Source organism: Mastigoproctus giganteus, chromosome 1 (genome assembly GCF_048544385.1).
Source record: "Mastigoproctus giganteus isolate SK-2022 chromosome 1, ASM4854438v1, whole genome shotgun sequence".
NCBI classification, from domain to species: domain Eukaryota; kingdom Metazoa; phylum Arthropoda; class Arachnida; order Uropygi; family Thelyphonidae; genus Mastigoproctus; species Mastigoproctus giganteus.
The window spans coordinates 33,490,901-33,506,930 of NC_143575.1; the positions used below are offsets into that span (position 1 = coordinate 33,490,901).

A 16,030-nucleotide genomic window follows, 5' to 3' on the forward strand; every position below is an offset into this window, starting at 1 on the left:
AGGTTAGGCGGTCTCTAACAAAGAGTACCAGAACGAATGTCACCTTAAAATGGCTAAAATCGTGAAATAATTAGGACAAGAGAGATGAGTAGTGGTTAAGGAAACCGACAGTTGAAATTAGAATTGAGACCACGTACTGAATATCTGTAATGTGAAACGAGTCGTTCTGAAAGTTGGCTGCTTATTTCCCAAAAGAAGTGTTATGTCTTTCTTTACATCTTCTTTCCTACCTTAATATTTCTCTTAATGTTTCTTTAATTTTTTCCGGTGATTTTGTAAAAGTGTGGTCAATTCAATATCATGAAAATTTTCTTCCTAATTTTATAAATTAATGAACGAGTTCCTTGCGGATTTATATACCACATAACATCGCCATTTTTCTGTTTCTATATGCAACATAAAGTCTGTTTTTAATAAGAAGTAATACTTATCGCTCGTCTTAAATTTAGTCTTAAAATTGCAAATTTAGTTACCCCCATACCAACACTGTAGTGTAACGCTCTATCTACGCTCGCTAGCCAAAAAATTGGAAACCTTTATTCAATATCTAGTACACATCGTGGTATTGATTCCACTAGGCGTCTGTATTCTTCCATCAGAATACCTATCAGATGCTGTATCGTGGTTGGTAGAGAACTGCAAAGCTGAACTATCCTTTTCTACATATCCCGGACAGTCTGGTTTGCAGCCGTACAAGGGGCGATTGTAACTTGCAATCAACTGAATAAATAAATAAATAAATGAAATTCTCAATTGGATTCAGATTGAGAGAATTGGGCCGGCAGGGTAGATGGATGGCAAGTTAATACAAAAAAAGTGTCATCCCACACAGAGCTTAGCCTTAAATGGGATGAGAACCTTACTTTTCAGGTGCATTTCCGCCAAGCAAGAAAGAAAACATATGCGGCATTTTGGGCAATCCTGCCGGAGTTAACAGGTTTCCACACAGGTTGCATACAACAAGAGGCCTCACACCCATCACTCTCTATGCTTCTAAGATCTGGTCCTCTACACCAAAAAAAAAAAAAATTGGCATCGAATATTAGATTAGATCTTAAGGTATCTAAACCGACTAGGAGGATCGTTGTCCAGTATATACCGAACGATATTACACGCTAACATCAACATGGTACCTTGGAAGCTCCTCATTATACGAAAAAATATTGCCACTCTGTCGAAATTACTGACAAAAAGAGATGTTTCTAACATAAATGGTATTGTCAAGGTCCCAAATGCAATCCTCTTTCTCTCTTTAAATAAAGAACCAACTGTGTAATCTAATTAATCCGAGGAAGCAGTGACGTTCACTTTGTATACTACACCACTGCACTTGGTAATCGATCTTCAGCTTACTAGATTTCTAGAATTCTCTTGTCTAAAGTCAACTATCCAATTTATATATTAACTTCCTTAGATTTATGTAAATATCAAATAACAATTGTAAATATTATTGTATATCAATATTGCTAATTGTATAAATTACTGTAACTAAACAAATAACCTATGTAACTACCCTTTTTCACCCCTCTAGCTTGCATGATGCGCAGATAGTAAAAAAGCAATAAACTAAATAATGAATGAAAGTTGGAAATCTCGGGAATGTTTCTCAAACTAATCAAATACAACTTTTGCATAGTGGCATTGTCGTCTTGAAAGAATTCATTCGCAATCCGGTAAAAAAAAAAAAAGAAACATTGTAGGGTGGAGGTAACACGACCTTCTAACGTATGAAGGGCAGTCCAACAGAACATATCCCATACCATGGTACCACCTCCAGCAGCGGATACGAGGCAGGCTGCATGCATGGCTTCATAAAGTTTACACCACATTTTCATCCTACCTATCATTGGCGCAAAAAGTGTAAATCGAGACTCCTCAGACCACATGATCTTTTCTACAGTTCCACAGCCGTTGGCGACACCATTCCAGTCGGATCTTTCGACTTTTTATGGAAAGAAGCGGCTTTCATATAGACACACGACTGCCAAATCCAAGATTCTTCAACTCCCGCCACATAGTTCAGTTGGAAATGGGTCTTTCTCTGCCTAAATTGAATTTAGTTATTTGCTACACACTGACTGACCGTCTAAGCACAATTCGCTTTAAATTCCTGCAGTTTCGTTCTTGGTGTACCGATGGTTGCTTTCGACACACCAGTAACATATTTTGTTTCTCAATTGTGGCTCCTGCTACAGAGGCTCCAACAATAACGCCTTTATGAAAATCGTAAGATGACCTGTCTTCTCTATGACCGGAATGATCTGATATCCAGGAACTAGTAATCATACCACGTGACAACTTACATTTATATATCGTACGTTTAATTATCTGTTGACGCCAACTGCAAAAGGTTTCGAATTTGTTGTCCATTGAACGTATAAGAAAGCAAAACATAAAATATGAAGCTATCCCAGGATTCAATTGTGTTTAATTCTTTGTAGTGTAAAATGATACCCTGTGTTGGCAATTTGTAAACCAGCTACTCAACCCAAGAAGGCTGTCCCCTAATTTGAGAAGCATTCCAGATTTTATGTTGAAGATAACTAGTTGGACCGGTTATATACGAAGCCATTGCAGTTAAAGCAAATTATAATTTTATAGCGAGATCTAGGTCCCCGTTAGGGGCCTAGATCTCGCTATAAAAACTATTCGAAAATTACAGAAGGAAAACTATAGGATGTTCATACAGACTAAAACATTTTTAATCTAAAATTATAAAAAAAAAAAAACCAGAGGAAACTGTGCAGCTTTTTATTTGATCTGCAGTCTCCATCAGTTTCCAGTTGTTAAAGATATTGATGCAGTAAATCGTTATGAAAATTACTGCCTGCCTAATTTTACTTTTTCATCTTATCTCATTGTCCGCTGTTACACGGAGTTGAGTGAGACCCCATGGCCCCTTGACAATCAACCCTGTGTCCCCTGTTGCATTTGATCTAGTGCTTGCAAGCAGTCTCGTTTATTCTTTAAAATAAAAAAAGTTTTTACCTTGACCTATGAGTTTTTAGTATGTAATTAGAGATCTCCAGCCTTGGTACCAAAAGATATTAATAAGAATTTCCACTTATAAGTGTTTCGAATCCGTTTAGAACCGGTTTCAGGTGTTATTCCGTTATCAGATGGGTAAATTAATACACGATGTGACACGTTATCTATTTTGCATATAGCTTGCTTATGTGCTACGTAAGTGTGCACAGCAGTATTATTTAAGCATCATTTGGATGGATACCGGTAAAGTAAAGTTGTCAAACAAGAAATACTCTGTCAGCACTTCCTTTCGCACTGCCCAGATGGTACAGGAAACTTCACAGAAGACATTCACATTCTACTTGTACTCAAACAGTTTTAGGGTGACCTTGAAAACTTCTGTTTAACAAAATGACAGCAATTTAAAGTACAAATGAAGTACACTGTAATCATGATAATATGGATATTTGTTTTGCCAACCTGTCTTTCCTTAAAAGCTAGCATTGAAGCGGTATCTCAAGATTTTTATAAGCCAGACGCGACGGATCGTTATTCTTCGAAATTTAACTGTAAACGACGCACATTTTCATTATTGTATTGTGCACAGTACCACAGAAATAATAACTGCCTACACATTTCCTCTTTATGGTTGAACATATGCACACAAATGGTCCATTAAAGAACTCTATAGTGTTGTTGTAATATTTTTAGAAGCATCAGCGACTAAGGCCATATTGCTGCATGTATACTGTTTGTAAATTACGTGTGTTCTGTGGTCGATTTTCTGTTTGCCGGACGAAAAAGCTTGGTTGTTTCTCCCGGAAACTCGGGAGAAAAAACTATGGTACCCTCGCCAGAGGCCGACTAATCCAGCCACGTTAGGAAAAAGACCCATAAAAATTCCTCACCTCATCCACGAGACTCGAACTGGAGACTTTTCCACTGGGTTGGGGGTGAAGACGGCGATTCTACCAACTGTGCTACCCACGAGAGGATTTGGATTGCCTTCAAAGAAGTTGTTGTTGATGGAGTTTTCGGTAAAATGGCTACTTAGGCCATAATGCACCTATAAAATTGGTTCATAATACCTGAGTTGGCTGCTGTGGAAACAGTTACAAGCGGTCATATAATCCTATTAGTTTCAGGAAGGAGAATAATTCTGTGAGATTTGAGTATTCGAGAATTCACTAAGTCATAGAGAAGCAGTCCGTGTTTTCAGTAGTTGGGCAACTTATAAGACTAACCTACTATTAAATAATGTAACGTTTCTTAGACACTGTTCATTCTTTTATATCAGAATATAAATCACTTAAAATAAGAATGTTTTTACCTTTTAGTCGCTTAATCCTAGATTTCCAATGAGTAGAAGTCTGGAAGAACTTGGAAGGACTCCTCTTGAAATCTGTGAACTGAAAAGAGAAATTTTCCTAAAGATAAATTTGGCATAGACCCACAAAAACATACAACTCCTTAACAAAACCAGATGGAGAATACGTACGTAGAGAAACGTATCCAACCACAAAATTTAAAAATTTCCTGAGATTCCAGCTTTGAAAACTCCTCTTGAGATATATGGATAACTTGATGATTTTGCATCCGTGGTGAGGGGCCAAATATTTTAGTGTAGCCACTCTAGATAAGAACTCTGAATGTATTTGTAAGTAAGGCGTGTAATGACGTATTTAGTGTGTCCACATTACGTTCATCGATCTGTATGAAGTACAATTCTCGCAACTGCTTTTGCAAGACTAATTCTGAATCAACTGAAGTTGAGAAACCAAAGATGACGAATGTCATCAAAACAAAAGGGGGTGGTCAGCTGTGACAGTGACTCGCATTTGCAACGTACTTTGCTCAGTATGAAAAGACAATTTTCCCCGTCCTTAATAACGCTTGAAGTGCACAAGTTCGTTATCAGTAAGATATGTAAATAAACCATTTCAAGCTTTGATGATCTGACACCAAAAATGTAAGTGTATAATGAGAAATTATTTGCTTTGTTTACAAAGAATATCGAGTAACTTTCATTATATATCTTGATTGAAATATGAAAATATCTTGATTACCAAATTAAAGATATGAATAATTTTTATTAATAAACAAAAATTTTGTTTATTAAAAATTAAATATGTTTATTATTTCAAAATTTAAGTAATTTTTAAAATGCTTGAATTTTACTTTAAATTATCAGCAACACTAGATGGAATTACTTTATAAAATCTCTATGCAGAAAATACAATTTTATCGGTGTTCATTAAAAAAAAAATCAATAGTTTTAATTCTAGTTAATATCGTGAAGTTCTCGTCAAGAATTTGTATATTAAAGAACAATTTTGATAATGCAGCATCCTTGTCCTTGATCCGCTTGCTTTGTTTGAGAGTTTATATTTAATGCAGAAAGGGATATAATTTCTTTTATATATAAAAATCTTCTTTTAAACTTTAATATTTGATTGTATTTTTTTTTTCAAAATTAATATATCAGTAGAGAATCGATCTCAAGGCCTTTGTGGGTAGCACAGTTGGTAGGATTGCCATCCACTCCTACAGTGGAAAAGATCTGAGTTCGAGTCCCGTCAATGACGAGAGGAATATTTATGGAACATTTTTCACAATGTGGCTGAGTTAGTCGGTCTCAGGAGAGGGTAGCATGGTTTATCTTCCAAAAACTCAGGTTTTTCATCCAGCAAACAGAAAATCGATCACGGAACACACGCAATTTACAGACAGTATACATACAGAACAATATGGCCTTAATGTCCTGATGTTCTTAAAACCCTACAACAAAAACAATCGATCTCAGATATTCCATGATACCCCTTTTTATTCGAAATCGTAATGAATTTTAATTGATGGTAAAAACGGTGAGTTAAAATATTTCACTGTATGGAGCCAGGAATGTCTTAACCATTATCTTCTATCAGCCTGCCGAGCTGTCCAGACATCAGTCGGAGTTATCTGAACCTCTAGCGAGGGTACTTAGAGAGCTCTTCAGACTCTAAATATCGATCAGAATTTCCACTGCTATTACAAGGCACAGAAAAATATTAGGCTCTTCAACTTCACTTGTTTTCATTTCATAGTACAGCACTTTTTATAACATTCTGGCAATGCTTGAGACTATATATACAGTATTTCGAGTTTAACGGTCAATCGGATTTAATGCATCATAGTCCATTAAATCAAGGTTTTTACTGTTTCTCTGTGTTTATTTTTATTTCGAGATTTTAAAGTCCTATTTCTCCTTGTTTTTTCTTCTATTATAATCGTGTTTTTGGTAGTATCTATTTGCGAAAAGTAATTTTTCTTCTATGAAATTGGGTGTCTGCTACTCAACTGCCAAATATTGATTAATGGGCCCAACAAGGAGCCTTGTGGTACTCCTATCCAGTCAGTACTGTAATTATCAGGATGAATGAATTTATTTTTAGTATCTCATCCGCTTTTTAAGAAAGCAACAAGCAAAGAATGTGCCTTTTAAACTCTTTAATGGATAAAAGAAAAATTCTCAGTACTAAGTGAAAAGATTTCGCAATATCTAAGGACGTAGAATCTGCTTGATTATGTTTGTCAAGTTTTTCCAATTTTGTTTTTCCGGTTTCTACTTTCCAGTTTTTCTAGACGTGTACGTAGTAGTGACGTCTGCTGTGCATAAAAGTTGTTTTTGAGCATTTCCATTGTGATTTGATCATTCCCCAGTAACTTTACATTTATTCTGACTCCTTCGTACAAGCACGTTCTTAGAAGACTGAGTTCACGCTTTTATAGAGATTACTGTTGTTACCACGTTGTTTAAGTGTTCATGCATAGTCGTGACTTCAAGTGCTGGAGTCGATCATTGTGGGGTTTTCTTTTCCTTTTTTGGGAAGGAAGATTTTTAAAATTAGAATAAAATTAAAATTACCTACAGTTTCGCAACTTTATGAATCGGGACAGCAAGCCATTCTGTACACCTTGGAAAAAAAGGCCCGTGTCGTAATTCCATGACAATGTAAGGAATTTTTAGGGTGTTTTCAGCGTCGCTTAGTTAGTCGGTCTCGGATGAGGACTATACGTGTTTTTTTTTTTTTTTTTGTTTCCCGGAACTCTGTTTTTCATTGCATATACAGGCAAACCAACCTTGGAATACACGTTATAACCTTAGTTGTAAATTCAAAACAAATGAATATAAAAAACGTTAATTATATCGCCTCAGGGAGAAAATTTCTCTGTACTTCGACAAGACTATGGTACTTCTTATTTTAGAATTTGCGCCATAAATAATTCAGAATTCTCAATATTCAAATATTAAACAAAACCGAATAAGCACTTCAAATAACTAAGACCCAAGTTTTATTACAGAATCTATAGTCCCAGCTTGTATAAATATACTAACGTCCAAAAATATTCGGCCACACGTCAGGTTACAGTGAAGTCATTGCCAATGAATACAACAATACAGTATGTCGGCTTCCCCTTTGGCAGCTATGATATATGCCAACCTCCTGGGAAGGCTGCCGATTAGCTGTAGTCCTCTAATTCCCCTGCAGAACAGTGACCAGATCACAAATCGATCCAACTCTGCTCCCGCCATTCGAACTTTTGTACATTCACGTCCACGAACCATTCATTCTCCAACAGCACTGGTGGTATGGCATCGGGCATTGTCCTGTTGAAATAAATATAATTCGGTACTAAAGAATTGCAACATCGTATGGAGCACGAAATTGTTCAAAATATTAAGGTAGGCGTCAGAGTTCGTGGTTACCAGCACAACCACCAAAAATCCTACCACGAGAAACAGCGCTATACCGCAGCAAATGTCCTGGCATTCTCCACCCACACAGTCACATCTGCCCATATGATCAGAAGAGAGTATAGAGATTTGTCATTCCACAGAACCGATTTATACTGCTTTAGAGACCACTACAGCGTTTGGTGCACAATGCAAACGAGACCGCTAATTATGACTGATGATGCTTGGCTTATGAGCCTCCGCTTTCCCATGAAACCCTAAGTCGTGGAGCTCTGTAGGTAGTGTGCACAGATGTCACCCCTGCTGACTTCTTAAACTCCGGTTGAGGTTTTGCAGGAATATCTGACGATAGTCTCACTATCCTCCCAAGTATATTCTGTACTTCAAACTACGTACCACATAGTTGCCTGCTCTCTCTTTCTCTCTGTCGACGTCAGTATTTTAACTCAATGATGAAACCCAATCATGGTTTCTCCTCAAACGCCTTACTGCTTTCAGTGCTCGTCTCACCTGATAACGTAAGCTCAATGTATTGCATCGTCGTATTTGTCACATTTCCTGTTTACATTTTGCTACCTTCCACCTCAAGTTGTTGAAAGGTCATCCATCTTCCGTCACGACAGCTTTTGTAATTTTTGACCTCTCCATTTCATCACGCATCGTCGCCAAATAGTAAACCTTCTGTGAATTACACAACAGATTAAATTCCCCACTTCTAGCTCTACAAAGCAATACTTCGAAAAAAAAATTGATTTATAAAAAACGAACCTTTTTCTTTAACAAAAATTGTTTCTTTTAAAATGTAAATTGGACTGTTGTTCAACAGTTAAATTCCAACAATAAAATTTTAATTTTCAAGAAAATTCTGTCAAATCTTTCAAAGAAGAGAATGATATGTCACTGTAGTGACTTGATTTGAAGACAGTTGTAAAAAAAAAAGCTTCATTGACTGCCCAGAGCTTTAACCTTCACCCCACTGGACACCGTTTGGATGAACAGAAACGTTGGCTTTAGGTCGGTAATTGTAATTGAGTTTTAGGAACATCGGTGACTAAGGCTATACCCAGGGTCCTGAGCTGGATATCATCATTCTTCTCTTTCTTGGTGATTCCCTTCTACTTTCTCTCTCTCTCTCTCTCTCTCTCTCTCTCTCTCTCTCTCTCTCTCTCTCTCTCAGGGTAATAGGGTAATTTGGGATTTTTTTTTTTTTTTTTTTGGCTGGTGCAGCATAAGCCTCAGGCTTCCTTGCACCATATAGCTAATAATAATAATAATAATAATAATAATAATAATAATAATATTGTTCGGTGTATGTTTGCATGTGTTCTGAGGTCGATTTTCTGTTTGCTGGACGCAAAACCATTCTACCCTCGCTTGAGACCGACTAACTCAGCCATGTTGTGAAGAGACCCATAAAAATTCCTCCTGTCATCGACGGGACTCGAACTCAGGTCTTTCCACCCGGTATAGGGAAGACGGCGATCCTACCAACGTGCTACCCACGAGGGCTCTTTGGGTCAGGTCAACACTTTCTCGAACAGTAACTGAACTGACCAATATCTTCCTGCTATCCAAATTTCGTTCTGAGCCTAGCAAGGAGGAGACAGTGTGTTTAATAACGCATTAGAACATAATGTACTGAATACCGTGTATTTAATAACGTGGGTCGATACGCAATTCAAACTGCATCAATAAAGGGTTCTTCAAAACAAGCAGGTGTCCGGTAACTTTTGGTAATATAGTGTGTCCTCACTTTGAAGAAGTAATTCTTCGTCGATGAATTAATTCATCGACCTCTATTTTGAAAAATATTAAATCTCCATGAAAATTACTTTAGGGCACCTATGAAAAGCCTCACAAAGAGTTCGAGAATCTTGTCCAGATACGTAAATCGGTAAGACTTCATCATATGACTTCCCAACTATGAGATCACCTTGATATTCCGCGAATGTTCGAGGGAGGGGAGCGTGTTCTACCCTCCCTCCCTCTCTCTCTGCGTCAAGACTGACAGTGTAAATCATACGGACTTTCCTGTAGAAGGATAAAAGGGACAAAAACATAGGGCAATCGATCTTGCACAGTCCCCTTTCCTGATGTATTCTGTATGAAGTTTGCCTTGAAACTATCATTCCTACTGAGAGAGAGAGAGAGAGAGAGAGAGAGAGACCCAAGTGTCATCCATGTATGGCGTCCAGCTGTTAGGGCCAGACAGCGGTCACACCGAGATGTTGTAACTCATTGCAGACCTTGGTCGTGCATTCCAAATCTTTCTTCTGTCTACTGATGTCGCCATAACCTTGAAATTATCATTCGTTACTCTGGTGGGTAGGACGCTAGTTACGATCGATGTCCTTCCACACCGTTGAAAAAGGCTTGGGTTCGAAACCTGTCATTACCGGAGGAATTTTTTCGCATCGTGGCCGAGTTACTTGGTCTCAAGATGGTTGTTATTGTTATCCGTATTAACAACATGATGCTAGGAAACAAGCTTATACAGCATTAGCCAAACACATTTTACCAACTCAATTTGTCCAAATCATCTTTAAATTTGTTCAATTAGAGGTGTAGGGATTTAGGCACATCAGCAACTTAGGCCATATTGCGCCGTATACAATACATGCATGTAAATTGCATGTGTTCTTTGGTCAATTTACTGGAGAAAAAACCGAATTTTAGGAATAAAAAATCATGCTCCTCTCGCCTGAGACCAACGAACTCAGCCATGTTGTAAAGAACACCCAAAAGATTCCTCGCATTTTTGAGGGGATTCGACCTTAGGTCTTTTCCACTCAGTGTGGGGAGGTGTTATTCCAACTGAATTCAATAATTTGTCCACATCTTCCTCAAATTTAGGTTCAGATTGAAACTATCGACTTCCACAACACCAGATGGAAGTTTCTTCCAACAATTCGTTACCCTGGCCGAAAGCAAAATTTCACGCATCTATCATGTAAACATCCTCTTTCAATATAAATTTGACTCCCCCTTAAGGCTAAGCAGGCCTGGCAGCTGTGAACCATGCTCGATATACGGGTGTCTATAAGATTCTGTGGCAACGAATCCCATTCTTGCACCAGCGCAGACCTTAGTTCACCAAGTGACCGAGGAGTTGGCTGTCGGCATGCAATGCGACACCCAAGGGGTCCCACACTTGTTCTATCGGATTTGTCTGATGATCGTGCTGGCCACGGCAGTCGTTGGCCATCTTCAGTTTCAAGATATTCCTCCACCACTTGAGCTCTATGTGCAGCGGCGTTGTTGCGCATCAAAAGAAAATCTGGGCCAATTATTATTATTATCTGTTTATTTCTCTTACGAGACACCCATAGACAGAACGTGGCTAGAGGGTGTGGTTACATTATATCAGTATTTACAAATATATTTACATGAACTTATTTACAATATTTGGAGATGAAAAAAGACAGAGTATGTGTTAATGGATTAACACGCCTACCCTAAAAAGTCGCACATAAGGATCGAGGATCTGTTCTCGGTACCTCTGCGCAGTTATGGTACCCCTATCAAAAACATGAAGAGGAGTGTGACCGTTGATCATTATTTCGCCCTGCAAGAAAATACCCTCCTTCACCGTAAGTGTCCCTTTCTCAGGGGTTCAAGTCACACGTTCATGACACCAGTTTCGATCAGTTCTGGGTTTTGGGTTAATGGGATTCAAAAATTTTAAATTATTATATTAAGGTTACCCGTAATTTCTTACATAAACCTGCATTTGTGACTGTAAATTGCGTGTTCTCTGGTCGATTAGCCTGTTTTGCTGGACGAAAAAAACCCCCAATTTCTGGGGGAGGGGGAAACCTTGCCATCTACACCTGGATTAGTGGGATTCGAGGTACAGTATTTATATTTGTATGGCGGTCTCCAGAGTATCCCCTATAACTGGGCTCGAGTCCACTTGAATTGAGCCTTCTTAACACGGTCCAGTTGGAAATGTTTTCAACCTCAAGGGAAAGTTGATGACTGGACATCGTATGATTTCGCCTTGCTGTTAGAGCCATACAGCGGTCTGTTCTAATTGACGTAGCCCTCGGGCGACATTGGCCAGCTCTCCTTCTAATGGTTCCTGTCTCCTGAAACTGCTTTCATAGTGCCGAGACGACACATTAAGCCAATGTGCTACCACTGCCCGGCTTGAAGTCGTCCAATGGCCCGCCATCTCAAAGAATCATCTAAACCAGCGGTTCCCAAACTACTGAGATCTACGGATCTTTTCAAAAATCAAAAAAAAAAAAAAGTTTGCGTACCCCTATATATAACATGTGCATATATATATGGTCGACCACCGTTTCGCGGACCCCCCCCTGGAATTGGTCTACGACCCCAGTTTGGGAAACGCTGATCTAAACGACGATGACTTACCATGCTGAGTACTGGAGATGTGGCTGTCTCATTGAACAAGCCAAAAAAACAGAATGAAGTGACGTGGTCGCAACCCGTGTATATATGATTATGAATAATTTGCATATAAGGTGGTAGATCGATTTCTATTGGATACTCGAAATTTGCACCAGGATGATATCAAATATTTGCCTTCGGCAACACTGTTGTTCACAATAAAATATTCATGAAAAATATTTTGCTCTGTTAATTTTGTCGAGCAGTGTATTTATTTTAATGTGATCTGATAAAAAAAAAGAAAAACTCTAGCAGATTATATTAACCTCAGCAAAAAAAAGTGCGGATAGCTACAGAATATACATATTCTGTAGTTTACATATATCAAAAATATATGTAAACTACAGAATTGATATATGTAAACTGTAGGTCAAAATCATTTGATATACAGTTTACATATATCAAACGATTAAAAAGGATTTCTCGTCACGAAAACTCAGGTTCTTATCCAGAAAAACAGACAAACCATCCATAGAATACACAATTTACAAAAGCTTCATAGTCACATTGGCGAAAAAACAAAACAAACTAGCTCCCTGAAAAAAATCGACAAGTTACATACATGTCTAAAATTTTAAACTAAAATTAAAAAGCATACTTTTCTTCTTTTCTATTAATTTGTAACTGATGTTCTAAGAGTAACTATACAATACAGAGCTTTGTGCACGAATATTCTTATACCTCTTTCTTATACTCTAATCCAATCCTTCTCTAGCTTTATTCTCAGCAGTATATCTCTATTTTTATTGTGCATTATAAGAGAATATTAAAATATTTCCTTTTAGTGCCTAATTAAAACTTCGCTTAGAATTATGACGTCAAAGTTCACCTCTCTTACTCACAATAAAATATTCCATCAACTCTTCAGTTGAGTTGGCGAAGGTTAGAAAGTCGGCACTTGATTCATCCAGTTTGTTCCTTTTGCAGTTTTTACCACCTTCAGGTCATGGTTTCTGGGTTTCTACTTCATTCTTATGCAGAAGGCAGTTGATCTCGCCTGTCAACTTCTTAATAATTATCTTTCTAATACCTGTTTTCAAAGAGGCAATTACCTACTCTGAACAGTGTTATCTAATTTTAGCAGCATGCACATTACTAGATATTCGTCCCACACATTTTGTAGTTATTTTCTCTAATTCTGCTTTATCATCCATCCATCCTCTTCTGTCAGCGATATCAATATATGACAAACAGATGTGTCATAAATGTCCTTGGATTATCTCGAGTTTTTTTCATTTTATTCAGAACTGGTTCTTCGACCTCTTCTGTTTTCTAAATGACTCTACTTCCGTGATTTCGAAGTGTTTCCGTTGCCTATTAATGGTTTGCAGTTCAAAAAAGTACGGTCTTTCATGCTATTTCTTGAAAGCACGATTCTCCCTTGAAAGCATGATTAAAATATTTCTAAAAGATTTGGTTACAGTTGCTTGTTTTCAGTCTACGCGGACAACAAAGGCTATATGAAACCTGAGAATATTCTATCTGCGTATTCTCAGAAATATCTACACAGCCTGTGTCTGTGACCTACTAACTCAGCCACAGTTGAAAACCACCATAATAATGCCTTTCATCTCAATAGGATACTTCTCAAACCTTTTCCAACAATCGTGAGCAAGAGGATAAGACAAGGAATGCAATTCGAGCTTGCATCACTCTAGGACATGTCCTTATTAATTAGGAAGATATTTCTAACTTACTACCTAGAAAATAGATGAGGGACAGTAAAAATAGTTTTGGTTCACAATTTTTTTGCCAGCAAAGATTTATTTAAAAATATATTTTTATTATTTTTTAATATTTATTTTATTATTTTTTAAATTTTATCTGTATTTTTAAATTATTATTTAATTAAATAATAATTATTTTATAATTTTAATAACTATTTTATAAATTGATATATTTTATGCATTATATTAAATATTATATGTTTTAATATAATATATTATTAATTCTCTTCCCTCTTGCTTTTCATTAAGTAAACTATTCAATTGAAGCATCAGATATATTTATAGATTTTTATTTATTAAATATTTATTACAGTATCACTTATTCTATTATTTTAAATAAAGCTATATGAGAAAGATATATATGGATTATCGAATAACACACCTTTTTATTTTAAGTGAAAGATAAAGAAAAATACCATTTATTTATTAGTTAAATGGTTATCTAAAAAATGATTTAAAAAAATTCAAGGAGAACACTTTCACTTCAAATCGACTTGCATTTCTCAGTACTGCAACGTCATGTAGTGACGTAATCCTTCAACAAGCGCCACCTCACCAATGTTACTGAATGTAGCACAAAAAATTATTCTGGTTATTTTATTGTCAAACCACGTAACTTAGACTTATTAATTCGATATAATTAAAGGTTCATAATTTGTTATGGGTGATCTTATCAAATAACTTGTTAAAACACTGAGGATGGAAACTGGTTAATAGTTGACAACTTTATAACATGTCTGGAAAAATGCCAATTTACACAGAACTGTTACACGGTGGCATTAAAAAAAATTTAACAGGAACGTCTCCCTAGGGACTTTAAAATAAGCAAAATATTAAAATAAATAAATATAAATTAGAAATAAATGCAAAATATAAAAAAGGCATTTACTTTTAATTTTTCAGCGCAATTTCTCAATGGCATTTTATAGCCAGCTGCCACTGGTTTTCGTTATTTTTATGATAATGGAAGAGGAAATGTCACCCAGTCCATGGGGAAGACAAGTTGCCTATTCAGTTGATTTCTTACGTCAGCTAAAAGTAAACTATGTATCTTAAACAGAAGCAGAACGTATGTCAATAAACAAAAGTAAATATAAGGGATGAACATAGAAAATTATATGTCATTAATAACAACAATTTAATCAGGAAAGAAACAGATAACACTTCAGAAGAATCCACTGATGAACAAATTGATATATATATATATATAAACCACACAAGACAAAGTAGCGACAAAGAATAATTAATTGAAAAATAACAATTTTCTCAGGTATTTCGATGCCGCACTTATAATGCATTTATACACTTCCATGGCAAAATATTAGAAAATGTCTCGAATACCTTTAACAGGGATGACAGCTGAAATCCTGCATAATATGAATTTTACTAGGTATGCATACTAGCAGCTGTGGGCCGTACACTTGTTGTAGTAGAGTAGGAGCTCAATTTGCTATATGTGTACTGTTGGCAGTGCATGTTACTGCAGGATCGTGGTCGGCCTTCAGAGGTTATGTGTGCAAAGTCCATCACCAAATAACTTACAGATAATCAAAACAACGTGTTGTGTATTTTTTCCCCTGTTTGTAACGTTTTGTGCATTTCCAAAGGGTTCATTTTACTAGTGGACTGTTTTTGAAAAACCATGGTGATTATTTCGAAATTCACTCGTCTCCATTACATTCTACACTTTTCCACCATTGTAAAGCTAATGAGAGGATTTCTTATAGTTGGTCTCACAGCAACTCATGAACTACCGTATTTTTATCTTCCTCTGTCAAGAAAGACTCACTGTTCTCCAAGTACTCATTCAATAATTAAAAATGTGAAAATCACTCGAAACTAAGACCAGCAAATACAGAGGATGACGTAAAACTTCAAACCTCCTCTATACCTTCCAGCTTAGGCCAGTGAATTCTGATAGTTTTTGAATTTATTAACTCGCCGTAGATGTGCTTAACTCGTGATTAACTCATAAAGGCTCATCACACGGAACCGGACTGATATTCTAAGATGAATTTCGGGCTGGATTTTTCCCTTTTACCGTCAAAAACAAATTAAAGATCGCATATCGGTCTTCATACATTATTACTACAAGAAAATGGACTCCTTCCGGAGCTGCCATTATGTATACTATCTGGTTAGGATAACATCAGCAACAGCTCATGCGCTCAGTGTTTCCAAAAGAATT

The 16,030-nt window shown here is 36.7% G+C and overlaps 1 protein-coding gene across 3 annotated transcripts in view; it reads right to left on the reverse strand.

The window, feature by feature from the left end:
- Window positions 1-16,030, reverse strand: part of LOC150090693 (ATP-dependent translocase ABCB1-like) — a 390,895-nt gene that overhangs the window by 364,616 nt on the left and 10,249 nt on the right. For all 3 annotated transcript variants that reach the window (XM_090372299.1, XM_090372310.1, XM_090372292.1), the window contains exon 2: window positions 4,298-4,376. The gene's annotated coding sequence lies outside the window, so the exon portion shown is untranslated. The remainder of the gene's footprint in view (window positions 1-4,297; window positions 4,377-16,030) is intronic.